Source organism: Calonectris borealis, chromosome 20 (assembly GCF_964195595.1).
Source record: "Calonectris borealis chromosome 20, bCalBor7.hap1.2, whole genome shotgun sequence".
NCBI classification, from domain to species: Eukaryota; Metazoa; Chordata; class Aves; order Procellariiformes; family Procellariidae; genus Calonectris; species Calonectris borealis.
The window spans coordinates 14632888-14647406 of NC_134331.1; the positions used below are offsets into that span (position 1 = coordinate 14632888).

General features: G+C 42.7%; 1 protein-coding gene across 6 annotated transcripts in view; it reads right to left on the reverse strand.

The window, feature by feature from the left end:
- TMEM94 (transmembrane protein 94) overlaps positions 1-14519 on the reverse strand; it is a 70490-nt gene that overhangs the window by 54191 nt on the left and 1780 nt on the right. For 3 of the 6 annotated variants that reach the window (XM_075170028.1, XM_075170027.1, XM_075170025.1), the window contains exon 1: positions 7190-7309. The gene's annotated coding sequence lies outside the window, so the exon portion shown is untranslated. Of the gene's footprint in view, positions 1-7189; positions 7310-9651; positions 9828-12729; positions 13481-14519 lie in introns of those variants that run through there. The other 3 variants (XM_075170032.1, XM_075170029.1, XM_075170026.1) reach the window with 2 other exon arrangements.

Sequence of the window (14519 nt, forward strand, 5' to 3'; positions counted from 1 at the left end):
ATCTTTATCAATGATCTGGATGAGGGGATCGAGTGCTCCCTCAGTAAGTTTGCAGTGACACCAAGCTGGGTGGAGTGTTGATCTGCTCGAGGGTAGGAAGGCTCTGCAGAGGGACCTGGACAGGCTGGATCGATGGGCCGAGGCCAATGTATGAGGTTCCACAAGGCCAAGTGCCGGGTCCTGCACTTCGGCCACAACAACCCCAGGCAATGCTACAGGCTTGGGGAAGAGTGGCTGGAAAGCTGCCCGGAGGAAAAGGACCTGGGCATGCTGGTTGACAGCCGGCTGAACATGAGCTGGCAGTGTGCTCAGGTGGCCAAGAAGGCCAACGGCATCCTGGCTTGTATCAGAAATGGTGTGGCCAGCAGGAGCAGGGAGGTGATCGTGCCCCTGTACTTAGCACTGGTGAGGCCGCACCTTGAATACTGTGTTCAGTTTTGGGCCCCTCACGACAAGAAGGACATGGAGGTGCTGGAGCGTGTCCAGAGGAGGGCAACGAAGCCGGTGAAGGGCCTGGAGCACAAGCCTTATGAGGAGCGGCTGAGGGAACTGGGGTTGTTTAGCCTGGAGAAGAGGAGGCTGAGGGGAGACCTCATCGCGCTCTACAACTACCTGAAGGGAGGCTGTAGTGAGGTGGGTGTTGGCCTCTTCTGCCAAGTAACTAGCGATAGGACAAGAGGAAATGGCCTCAAGTTGTGCCAAGGGAGGTTTAGATTGGACATTAGGAGAAATTTCTTTACTGAAAGAGTGATCAGGCCTTGGAACAGGCTGCCCAGGGAAGTGGTGGAGTCACCACCCCTGGAAGTATTTAAAAGACGTGTAGATGAGGCCCTTAGGGACATGGTTTAGTGGACATGGTGTGTTGGGTTGACGGTTGGACACAATGATCTTAGAGGTCTTTTCCAACCTGTATGATTCTATGATTCTATGATTCTAAGGCACGTCATCTGCATGCTTAGGAACACCACCCTGAAGCCCTTCAGTGCTAGGAAGCAGGATACACAAGAAGGATGTTACAAAGATGAAATATTGGTTGGAAAGAGTGAATATTCCCTATCTAGAGAAATTCAAAAGCTGTTATAATGAACAATATAACAAGAGCTTGCAAAAGTAATCAGTGGTGCATGCAGCACTGCTTCATAATCGTACATGCTCAGGGCTTCTCCAAAATTTGAACAAACTGACCTGAAACCCAGAAGCGGTTCAGTTTCTCTCACATCCCGAATTTAAGGTGCCAACAATAGTCATATTGTAGACATTTCACACAAAGAAAGCAAGAAGCCAAGTCTTTCCTGTGCCAATCTGGATATACAATACAAGCAGAATATTTCATTTTTCAAAGTGGAACTACACTTTAAAAAGGGTTTTCACTTAGAACCAAGAATTCCAAACACAGTTAATTCTAGATGAGTTGGGATATCTTAGTATTAGGACAACTGAAGCAAAAAGCAAAGACAGGCTACAATGAGAAACCATCTTTCCTCAGTTTCTGCACTAGGATTGGCACTGGAGCCATATAAAATGTGATTTACATGCTTTCTTCAAATGCATAATTTATCAAAACAAAAAGTCTGCAAGAATATTGCAAGAATTATGTCATACCAACTAAAAACCTCATATGCATTACAGAGGTCTTGCAAACCCTCAAAGAACAGCTTCACACAATGAGGGACTGAAGCAGCTCATGAATTCTGTAGGCAACGTGCAGATCTGCAGAGTTGTGCATTCATCCACTCCATTCTCCACAAGGTCCTTGTGTGCTCCCCTCCCAGACTCTTCTGTTTCAGGGACTCCTGTAATTCCCACCACCAGACATGTCTCTCCATCACCCCTACCCAACAGCAGGGACTTGCCACACTCTGGACCCATCCTAGGAGTTTTGTGCACTACTATTTCTTCCACACTAGAGTTATCTGCCTTCCTCTGTTCTCCCTGTTCTTATCTCTCTTCTGTCTGCCCAGGCAATTATGCTGTCGACACATTAAACTCTACAAGACAGCAGGACAGAAATGAAGTGGGACTGCTTTGCTGGAACATGTTAGTGGGTGTCAAGTATTCAGCCGCAATCAGAGATGCCTGAAGCTGTGGTTGCTCTCATCAGACACCAGAGGCTCCAAGTGCAGCCAGTTTACCCCTTTCACTTTCCCAGCACACTCCATCCTCCCCAGGATTCTCATGCCTAGAGCAGTCCATGAAACTTGGAAATGGCTGGATGTGGCGTTCAAGTGTCATCATGCTGCATCCAGCCTGAGAAACATTTCCAAATCATTATGTAGAGTGAAACCCAACACAGGGTCCACCAAATAAAATAACTCAATCCAATGCATACAGCACTAACAGCAAGCTAACTTTCTGAAAATCCAGTATGCCGAACTCAGCCAATAGTTAGCCCATAACTATGTGGAAAGGTCTGCACATTAGAATATCTTTATTTTATATTTATAAGGATGAATGAGTTCAGTGTTCAGGTTGCCATGTGTATCTGATACCCAGACCTTTTCAAATCTGAAAAATACACTTCCATCACCCCAAACTCATTTCTGTTTGGAAGTGCCCTGTAGCTTAATCGAGTATCAACAAGTGTTTGAAATCTCCTTCTGAGCAGCAGAAGCAGAGCTTTACAAGGGTCCATTCAAACTTTTGTTTACCTAATCATCTCTTGAACAACACTGCTTTATGCAGTCAATGTATTTATATAGGTAATAAACACTGTGCTTTCAGATCCTCCTTCGAAATCTAAGGATTTCAAAGCACAACTTACCAAACCTCACAACATCAGTATGAGGTATCAGCGTTTGAAATTTAATAAGAAACTATACAGCATGATACATTATGTACAGAACCTAGAAAACAACTAGCAAAACAGAAAGATCATATAACTATACAACCTATAGACACTTGGAAAAAAATGTGTTTCTGAAGCTGCAAGTCTTTTGGGAAGAAAAATAAATCAACCTAATGATACTGTTTTCCCTAAAGTGTTCAATCACTGATGCTTTCATGTTATTTACTGAAAATTCCCAACCTAGACTACTCTATGAAAAATGATGGGGAATCGGAACATTTCTTGCTGCCAAAAGTGAATTCCTCAAGAACAGAAGCCTGATCTGTCACCAAGAATAGAAACACAGGGGAACAGATAATAACCAAAAAAGCAGCTGCCTTGGAGAAAATGGCTTAGATTAGAGCTGATTGTTTGGTATCAGCAGAACCATACGGTCTTCTCACTCATGAGTAGCTGATGTCTGCCTGATAATTTGCAACACGGGCACATTTGCTGATACATGGGCTTCCAAAGGTGCATCAAGTGATAGTGTCAATTGCTTTGAGACCCACTGAGCGCATAGAATAATTACAGCAAAGGAGCTGGCAGCCATACTTCTCGGCTTCAGTATCTGCTTGTGAAAAAACCTGCCAAAATTCGGGCCAGCTAAACATTCTCTGCCTCAATAACCCTAGATTATAGATAGGGATATGCATATTTGCTTCAGAGAGGAACTGTGAAGTAATTTTACTAGTACCTGTAAAGTAAGTGAAATCTTCTCAATTAATGTATATGTATAATCTCAATTGTTTATGTGCCAAGTATTATCAAATCAGTAGTGGTCAAATATCTCATTTGTGCATGGCTATCAAGAATCAGGAGTGTACTTCACACAGGCTCCGCTTCCCTTGCAAAATGACAGGAATTAGAGAGAGAGATCTATTCTACCTTGAATCAGGAACAGGATTAAACTTGAAATGAACTTAAAATTTGTCTTCCAAATGACAAGTGTGCCATTTGGGGGTGAAATTAGTTTTTGTTTAAACCTTATGCACTGAGAGTTTTCCAATAAAAAATATTTCTGACTTCTTTCTTCAGCACAGGACTTGCACATTAGACTTGTTTCCAAGGACAGTGGTGGCTTAAAACGAAAGCTGAGCAACAAGGAGGGATAAAGGGAATAGAAAATAGCTTTGGCACACTTGTCAGAGTCAGAACATCGGTTTACTTGCAAGATTAAGATTGGTAAAGCAAGATGCTACACAATCAAAAGAATACATTTATTTTTGTTTTAATTTTTTTTCTGGTGAATTGAGAAGTAATTGATGGATATGATCAAAAGAATGATCCAACTAGGTTAGTCTACCTTACTGTTTCCACAGGGGCCAATACTGTTCAAATTAAGGCATAGTAAATCTGAAAAATCTTTGCTGTGTTCATTTTTCCTTACTTGGTTAAAAAAAAAGAGTGTTTGGGAATTAAAGGATTGCTTTATCTTTTCTGCTTCAGGTACTCTAAGCCTGCCACAGAAAGACACAGTATGTATTCGGTCTGGATCAAAGTGAAAAATGCAACAAAAGGCACAATTCTGAAAGTTGTAAAGGCCCCTCCAGCTTCTGCAGAGCGATGAGACATCATTTGCTTTGTGGCACGATGCCTTGATGTCTTGAATGACAACTAAAACATTTTACAGCAAATGTATGGAAGAATTCACTGCAAGAGTGACAGCTGTCATTCATCATCATTATATTGGTTATTATGGTAACCAGGATTGTATAAATCCTGTAGTGCTAGAAAACCACAAAAAGGCAACAGTCCAAAATAAAATAAAAAAGCCAGTGCTGTATTTATAGGACCTTCTAGCAAATCAATTTTTGCTGATGTACACTGACTTACAGATAGAAGTGCAGTTTCTCTTAATTCCAGTTTATAAATAAGGGTGTTATATCCAGAATTTATAGTAAATCTAGGCAAAAACACTCTTACTCCAGTGTTTGCCATTTGAAGATATTCAACAAATGTCATATTGATGGGAAGGTGTTTTCTGGGAGTTCCCCAAAGGGCCAGCACCTGAAGGCTGTTAACAAGATCAAGCTCATACATTCATTCAAAGCAAAGCACAGCCCTTATGTAGAAAAGACACTGATCAGTTCAGTAGATTGTATATTTTGCTATTCTCACAACAATCTCCATGAAAGTTTTATGATGAACATTTGTATGATGAACTGTGTCTAGAAATAGGGCAGTGAGCTGACTTACTCTACTGTGAAAGGAGAAGAGGAGCTCTCTGCAGCTCCTTAAGAACTCCTCTCCACTATTCACTCAAGAGTATTCCAGAGAGAGATCTAAAGCGCCCTATTTAGTGTACAAATAGTCCCATACATTATCACAGATGTTAGCCCAACCAACCCAAAGCACATCCCGCTCCCTGCAGGCCTGGATGCAGGACAATGCCACCCAAGTCCTGTTAGGACTCTCTTTTTGGCCAACCCTACAGAAGGACTTGTCTTTTGGCCAATCCCCTGTGGCCCCTGGCCCTGCTCCTGGCCAGTCCCACCCAGCCACAGGGGTATATAAACCCTCACAACCCACCCCTTCTTCAGGAATGTCTCTCTGCTTAGAGCAGCTGGGTTTCTGGAGTGCTTGCTGTGGCTTCTAGCAGCTAGTTTGGGTAGAACTCTAACAGAAGCAAGGGTGGCCTCAAAGATACAGCGACTTAAACAGTTAGAGCTCTAATAGAAAGAGTAGAAGAAGGAGGTTTGTTTTCTTGGTTCCATTTGCAGTAGCAATATTGATTTGTTTTGTGACCAAGGCTAAAAGCACTAATATCTTAATCTTCTCTTCAGATAAAAAATGGTGGTAATGTGTTTATTTAAAAGGTCATGGTTAAGAATATTATATAAAGTGTTTTGATGTGCTTGAGTAAAAGACAACAAAGAAATATAAAGCACTATTCCAAAGAACAAAAGATATCTTGCATAAAACCAGCATAGTGTACCTATTTATATGCAGGCTTCTTAGAAAGTAAATCTAGTTTGCTTGCTAGATTATTCAAATTTTGCTATATTTGAGCAAGCCCTGTAGTTTAATGTAGTACAGCAGCTGTTAAGTAACAGTTTGTTTATACAGAAACTTGCATTTCTAAGGAACCTGAAGTGTTTCATAGACATTATGCACTCCTATACCATTGTATCTCATCGTGTATGAGCTGTCTGTTCAACCAGGAACTTTATTTTACACTTGCTGGGGGAAATAATAGGATTTTAGACAAGCATGGCATAGCAGCTCCTTTTCTCAGAAAAGGTGAAAACGTACTACTTGATAGCTGCTTTGGGAAGATGGATGGGTGCTTAGGCTCATCTGCTGTTATCTTGGTACCTTCTAAGACTGATAAGACTAACTTAAAGAAACTCTTCTGTGGCACAAGCTGTCCTTCTGTGAAAACTCAATGAGTCTTAAATGCATAACTAAAACACTATCTGCTCCTGTCTGTGGGTTTTCCCTTCCTCTCTAGCTATCTGTTGAGAAGATAGTATCATCTAAGACAAACTTCTTGTGCTTTATGTAATGGGATTTTTAACTGGGATTTTTAGACTTTTTCTTATTGATAATGGCCTGTGTTATCCTGATAGGAGAAAGCTCCGAACAAAGGACAAACAGTGGTAATGTAATCCCAAGAACTGCACGGATCACAGCTTTTGGAAATAAAACAAGCGCACATCCGAGGTAAAATGAAGTGTGCCGTGAACTTCTGATCAAAAGACTGCAATGAGGTAGGAGCAGGAGTGAAGAAAATGAAACAACTGGGTGAGTCGAGGCTGCTATCCAAGTTTGTAAGGGATCTAGGCAAACTCGTTGAGGCATTTCAGTCAGAATTTGGCATCATCCCTAAAACCCTTACGCAGAGTACAAAACTGGAGCTGCGCCAAGCGCACCCACAGCTGCTGGAGCACCCTGCTTTGGTCTGCGCTGCCGGGGGCTCGGCCTGGGCTCCCTCCTGGCTCGGGACCGAGGGAACCGTTGAGGCCGGTGCCCGGCGGGGGGTGCTCTGCGGCGCTGCGAGGCGCAGTCTGTCCCTCAGCTGTGGGAGAAGCCCCGCCGGGTGTGCTGAGACGCTAACACGTGTGGGAGCACCTTTTTCGGGTGCTTTTTTATTTCCTCTCCCTCATAAGCCGCTAGGTAACGCTCCGGCGAGGTGCCAACGGAGGGTGTCTGAGGGGAATGGTGCTGCGCGGGAGCTTCGGCCTGAGGGACGGAGGGCAGCGCGGCGGGACCGCCGCCGGCTCTGCCTCGGGCCTCCCCCGCCATGGCGGGCAGCCCCCGGCCGAGGTGAGGATGCCGCTGAGGGAGCGCGGGCCTTCCCGGCCCCGCTCCCCGACGGGACGGAGCCCGGCCGCGCCCCGCCGCCGCTCGGCCCGTACTCACCAGCCGCGCCGGGCAGTCTCGGCGGGGGAGCCGCTCGCCCGCCGGGCCTTCCCCCGCGCCGCCGGGGCCGCCATCAGGGTCACTGGCAAGCGGGACGCCACGGCGCTGGGGACCCGTGGTGGCGCTTCGGGGCGGCCTCAAGAAGCCGGTGTCTGGTTGGTGGGATCCCGCGCGGTCCCCGTACGCCGCGCGGTGATTGGCTTGGCCAGGGTGGCGCGCGAAGCCGAGCATCCGCCCTGGCGGCAGGTCGGGGCTAGCCCTGAGGGGAGCCTGAGCGGGCTGAGCGCCACGACGAGCGGCGGCGCAGCCCCGGCGGTAACTCTGAGGGGGACGGCCATCCCTCTGGCTCCGCGGCTGCCGGCTGCCGAGATGCCTCGGAGGGACGGTGCTGAGGGGCAGTGAGGTGTCTCGGAGGTGAAGGGAATGCGTGAGGAGATGGAGAGAGCCCAAGAGTGCCCTGTGGCCTAAGGCTCCAGCCCCTTGGCAAAGACAGGCCGTGGTGGGTGCCCAGTTAAGGTGGGATGAGGGAGAAAGGGTGTCCCTTTGCCAGGGCTGTGCCTCTGCAAGGGGAGGGTGACACCTGCAGATCTCCCTCTGAAAAGCCGCTTTTGCCGTAGAGTAACCAACTGACTGGAAGTCTCAAAGGAGCCGTGAGGTTAATGCGCACGCTGGGTGTCAGATGCACAGGAAGCCATGGTGGGAACGAGCACACAAATGTACCAAGCCGGAAATCTAATGAGAAATCTAAGCCACTGCGAAATCTGGAAAGGAAATCGGAGGTGTGAGGCAGAGATGGCCCACTTGTGTGCCTCTCTGTACAGAGATTTGGGGTTTGTCTTCTGAATTCAGAGTGGACTGAAAAGATGCATGACCCATAGTTTTAATTCCTTCCCTGTTCCTCTAATTCATTGCAGAGCTTGTATTATCCCAGGTTGTGATATGACAGTTCCCATACGAGATTTTTCTTTACAAAACTGATGTTTGTTAGTGTGCTAAACTACAGATGCCAAAGCCTGGTGCAGTTGTTTGCAATTTTACGGCAATAAATTGTACAAAGAACTTTAGCTCAGCACTGTTTTCCCTGCAGATGCAGTTTTGAACAAGAATGTAGTATTTTGGGAGCGTACTCGATACTCTTTGAGACAGTCTACTTTCACAGTGTCTGAATTGAATATACATACAGAGTGCAGGAGTTCTACAAGTATGATTTCAGCTTTTCTAAATGCAATCTAAATTTTAGTGGAGAGAATGAAGGCTACAAAACTCCTGGTTTTCCTGAGCTGCTTGTTACGTAGAACAATTCCCTAGAATCAGTTAACAAAAAAACCCCACAACTCCAATACACTGTAAGTGTTTTTGGTGTCTTGGAAGGAAATAAAATGGCAGGTCTGGGGAATTTTATGGTGTAATTTAGAGACAGTACAAGGAAGGGGAAGAGGATAAATGTGTTACTGGAATTGTAATAACCTAAGATCATGAGTTGTGCGTAGTGCTGCACAAGCATCTCGTTAGTTCCTCTTTAGATTGTTCCACCCCCAATAAAATCTACTTAATTAGTAGAAGGTTTTAAATAAAAGGTCAGAGTAAAGATACATCTTGACCAGAGATCCGGAGTCTGGATTATTTTGCCTCTGACACTGATTCCCTGTGGGTCTTGAACAAGCCACTAATAAAACCTGTTTTCATTCACAAGTATTCTGTATATAGAATTTCTGTCAATCAGACATGGGCTGATAGACTGGACCTTTAACCTCCTTGTGCCTTTATTTCCTCCTCAGTAAATCTGATGTAACTGTTCACCTCAGACTGATTTAGGCATCTCATGCTTGTAGAGCGTGTTGAGATTAAGTGAAAAACATTATCAAAATGCATTACTACAAGAATGATTGAAAGAGCAGAAATACCCTGGAATTGGACAATGTTGCTATAGATTCAGAAATAGGACAGGTATCCAGACAGCACTTTTCCCATGTATTCTAGTCCTAGATGACAAAGGGAGAACTCAAAAGGCAAATGCTGTGAGGTACTCAAGAGACACTAAACTGGTATGATTTTTGGATCTGTGAACTTTGGTATAAAGACCTGTTCTACAAGAAAGTGCTCTGTCTTACGTTAAATCATCATCCTCTCTATTTTTTAATATTACAGAATTGTGAATGAATAGTCTAAAGGTAAACAAGATAATGTTACTTCTGGATGTTTATAGTAATGTAATATTCCGGTATGGAAAGCTCAGATCAGTCAATTTTGCCTGCAAATTAAGATCACTTCCCATACTTGCTTCAAAATAGCTATTAAAACTATTCCTTGGGTGTTTTTTTTCCACATCCTTGTACTTGGAATTCTTTCACTGTGTAAAGGCCTCCTATATCATTTTGGTAGGAAGTGAGTTTACAGAAATGAAACAGCTACTGCAAACCTATGTGTATGGTCAGTCTGAAAATGCTTAATTTCATGCTCACCATGTCTTCAGCGCAGGGATATACTGTCTCCTTTCGGGACCACAACATATGGGCAGAGAGATGGCTCAGTCTGCAGTAAGCTTCCGCCTCTGAATGGCTTGCAGTGGCTGACAGATCCAAGGGAACTATTTGACCTCCTTGTATGTGCCTTTCAGTCAGTCCTCATCAGTGTGCTGCTGCGGGTAGAGCAGACATGAAAATTTGAGTAGGACCACTTTAAAGCAGGTATTGTATGCAAAGAAAAAAAAAATCTTTTTTTGCCTTTTTTTTAGTTAAGCTCTCTGGCAAGATGTTGAAGTTGCCTTTTAATCAATATTTGATGAGAAGCATTTCTGAACAGTATTGCAAAAAGATTTAAAAATTAATTAAATCTGTGAGATTTTGTATTGTTTAGAAAAGGCATGTCTGTATGTCTGACTCCCCTACCCATTTGCACATTTCGTGACAGATGCTAGGAATTGACCATATTTCTAATACGTGTGTAGTGATAAGGGGAATTAACAGGGGAAGATTGATACAAAAGCTGTCTGAGTCTTAAAAATCAAAAGCAGTAGTTGAGTTGACCAACACCTCTACCAAAGCTGAAGGGAAGATAGTACTTCATTTGAGCTGAATGATATTACTTCCCAGCTCCTGTGTCTTTTTTAATAAATAAGGAAGATGCACATAATTCAATGTCTAATTATAAAAAATGAGATATATTCCTCAAAAGAGAGAGATTCTGCCTTTTAGTAATAAACAGCATCTGCTTTGTTTTTCTCCAAACTGAAAGGTAATTGAACTGACAATTCCAAGCTGTCCTGAAAATGACAGATGACTGAATTGGGAGTAGGAAGAAAGCAGAAGCCCTTTTGTACTAAAGAAAGGGAGATGGCACACTATAGTTGGATCTGGTTCCCTTTTACAGATTTCTTTCAGCACTTAAGCAGCTCTGGATGACCCCAGCCAACTCATTTTATTGTCTGATTTCTTAATGTCAGCAATGGCTATTACAGCTCCCAGGTTGAGCAGCATTTCCTACATAGTCATTTTCATAACAATACCGTCCTTCTCTCTGTGACTGTAGAAACACACACGCTATGGAAGAGAATCTGCTTTTATTACATTCTTCCTAGTTCACTCAGCTTTACTGTAAGCCTGATGGGTGGTTTTGTTTTGGACCTTTTTTCTGCCAGTTTTGAGGCTAAGCAAACTTTTCTTGTCTCCTGGTCTATAAAAGTCAGAACAGTCCGTGTTTGTCTCGCATGGTGATTAAGCTGCCTCACAAGTGCTCTTGAGATCTGTAATGAGTAAAATTATGAAGCTGTTTTGGCAGATCAGCTGTTCTGTCTGGGTCACAAGCACCAACACCTATTTACTGCACTTGGACAGATTCGCAGAAACAGACAGTTGTGATAATATTTCAGTATGTATGTGAGAAAGCCAGAACAGAGCATTAGGGGGGTTTCTGAGCCCGAGGAGCTGGCTGATGGTTACAGCAAGGCTTAGAGGTCAAGAACTATAAATTCTGTTCCTAATGCTGTTGAACATTGTGGTGTTAGTTTATTGTATGGCTTTGGGCAAGCCCTCTATGCCTGTGTTTCCCCATTTGCAGAATGTGGATATTTGTTGTGTATATGTGTATACATCTATTATATCCCTTTGACAGTGTTGCCTTTATCACTAACACAAGAGCTGCAAACTAAAATGAAAATAAGTGGTCAATATACAGCAAAGTAGTCACCCAATCCATTCACTATCCTGCTTTCTAGAGAATAGACACAGAAAACAAATTTGGACAGTTTTTCCTTAGTTTTGCTGTCTGATTCTCTAATTAGTACTGTCACATGATGTTCCAGATACAGGCATGTGGGGAAATACTGTATCTAGACCAGAAATCTAGATCTTGAATTAAGGTTTTAGAGAACCTCTAGTAATACTGCTTAAGTCTTGTAGACTCCATCAATGGGCCCAGCTTGTTTGGTGACCTTTTTAATACTTAATTATGAATGAAGGGGATTTGTTGCCTTTTCTATCTGTAAGTAGTATCTGCAGGTCTGTTGCATGTGGCCTGACTGTAAGACTAGCACCTAGATGCTAGGTTTTGTCAAGGTGTTCAGCATCTTCCTAGAGCAGATCATATTCATTGCTCTGTTGTTGCATCAGGCATGTTTGGTGAAGCAACTTCCGCTCCAAGACACTCAAACATCTAGTAAATGGAATAGCTTTGGATTTTATGGCTAATGTCCCTGGCTTGATTATTACTCGGAAGCTAACATGGGCTGATGTGAGAAGAAAAAGGCAAGAAGGTAATGTTCATGCAACAAATATCAACAGCCCCATTCCCAGCATTCCCTCCTTGCTGTGCCTGCATTCCTGGCATTCCCCTGTTGCCACACCCACTTTATTCCTGCTCATCTCAGACAGAGGTATGTAGCAAATCAGTTTCCCTACAGCTGTCAGAACAGTCTTATGGCATTAAATTTTCAGCTTGCAAGAAAATTGATCAGGGCTATCTTGAGTTATCTACATCTGCTCTACATTCCCCATAGCAGATTGTCTGAATTGTTTTCTATGGGAGGAAGCTTTCTGTCTTGGTTCATACATAGTTGCTTATGTACAACTATGATAACACATACAGTGTTGTGTTATGCTATGTGAACTGCAGCAATATAATGCAGAATCACAATGTGAGATTTTGAGCATCTTCAGATGTGTTGTGCCAGTCGGGGTTTTGCTTTAAAAAAAAAAAATCACTACAATTCTTTGAAAGCAGGAAATGCATCAGAGGAAGAAAGGTGCATATTAGCAATGTATTTTACTACAATTATTGTACCAGATGCCATTAAAAAAAATCATTGCAACAGACACGAAGTTCCTTAAATTGGCAGTTGTGTATTGTAGTTCTTGATGATTGCAGATTCTCATGTCTGAGGAGAATGGGCTTAGGAACAAATGTGAAGACTACAGAAAGGGTGAAGGGAGACATCTTGGAGAGCTCTAGGAGGAAAGTTTCCTCTGCCTGTGGTTCAGAAGAGACAGAGGCTGAAGTACGTGGAATGTAGGGTTAAGCCACATCATTGTAAAGAAATTGCTTACATTTCGGACGTTTGTCAAGAAGGTGATGTGTCTGTGAAACACCAGTGCTGATGAAGCAAGGACTTAGTCAAGGCCAGAGGTTCCCTCTGTTAGAGCTGGGATGTGATGTCACATTCCAGCAACCACCAAGTAGTTCCTACTCATGCTCAAGGGAATTACACCCACCTCGTTTTATCTTTGATAGTGACAGTATCTAAAGTACTCAGATGATAGATTTTTCCTCTTGATTAATTAGAAGTCTTAAAGAATTTGGCCTCATGCAACTTTGCATCAAGTTAACATCTACAAATTAAGGAACTACAAATTAAGGATCACTTTTGTTCTCCACTCGAGCTTGGATTTTTCTTGTTGCAGCTTCTGCTCTACCTGAGATATGATCACTTTCTGGGCTCTTTCTGTGTCTTGCACTATCACCAGAGAGATTCTGCTGTAGGTAAATTTGCTCACAATGCATGCAGAACAAAGAGACCACACTAGCTCATTCTTTCATTACTGCGTCAGTTCACAAGCTTTTAACTCGTGTTTGCCAATAGAGAGAACAGATATGAATCAAAGCTAGAGCAAATATTTTCTGACTATGAACCCTCGCTAAGTTCAATAGCTCTCCCAATAGTTTCCAGTTGCTCTTTTGTTTGAGGCAGAGGCCCCTGGGCTCCAATTTAAGCTCTGACGCTTAGTTTTCAAAACCACCTTTGAAGTTGCATGTGTTGATGCTCTCAGCAAGTGGGAGTGAGAGGTCACTTCTTTATTCCTTTGAATGAAAAGAGACAGTCTAGAATATCTTCCTGGTTAGCATTTAGCTTCTTGCATCAGCCCTACAAGGAAGTACATTTACTGCATACAGTAGCACTAAGATGGTGACAAAAAATAGGAATGGGTACATCATATCTCTTAATACATGCCAGAGTTGCTTGCCTGGAGGAGCAGTATGTTATGACAATATATGCTAAGTTCATGCATTTGCTGTGACAACACTAGAAAAAGTTAATCTTTAGATGACATACAGTGGGAGTTCTGAGTCCTAATAATGTAAAAGTTTCCACAATAACTAAATTCCATTGCAAGGACATGGACATTAATGGAGCATAGTTTAAAGACCGTGTCAAGATAAGGCACGTATTATCACTATGGTTTGTCTTCAGTAACATTTGCACTAACATAACTGCTGTTACTAATGTTAAACTTGATGACATCAGTAACTATTGTCTTTAGTCAGTAACATGGTATTAATATGAATATTCCAAGCAGCAATTTTAAACCCTGAGTGGCTGCTTACACAAAAATACAGTTTTAACAAATATTCCTCTGATCTATTCATAGCAAAAACCATACATTTATTTCCCCAGACTGCTCTGAGAACTTTAAAAAGGTATCCAAAAGAAACATCAGACACCAAGATTCTTCTTACCCTTAGTACTTCTTAAAATACTCAGAGCTAATCTTAGACCATATTTTATCACCACAAACTGTCATAGAAAATTCAAGCTATTCCTAGACTACAGAAAACATCTGAAATTCATCTCTAGCAAAACAATGTCTCTGTTGCCTTTTTCACCCTTGCTTACAGCTATGCCAGGATTTCAGCTTTTGCTGTAGTGAAGCTGCACTGTATTTGCATAGTAAGCTGTATATTTTTCTAAAGCATTAACTTGTTTGCAAGCTGGGGGAACATTCTACATTGATTGGTTTGCAAGCAAGTATATCTCAGCAATTCCTTAATCAGGAATATCTTTCTATAACACTTTGATCTCTGCTATTTCTAAAATTTGTTGCTGCTTTGATTTTGTAGG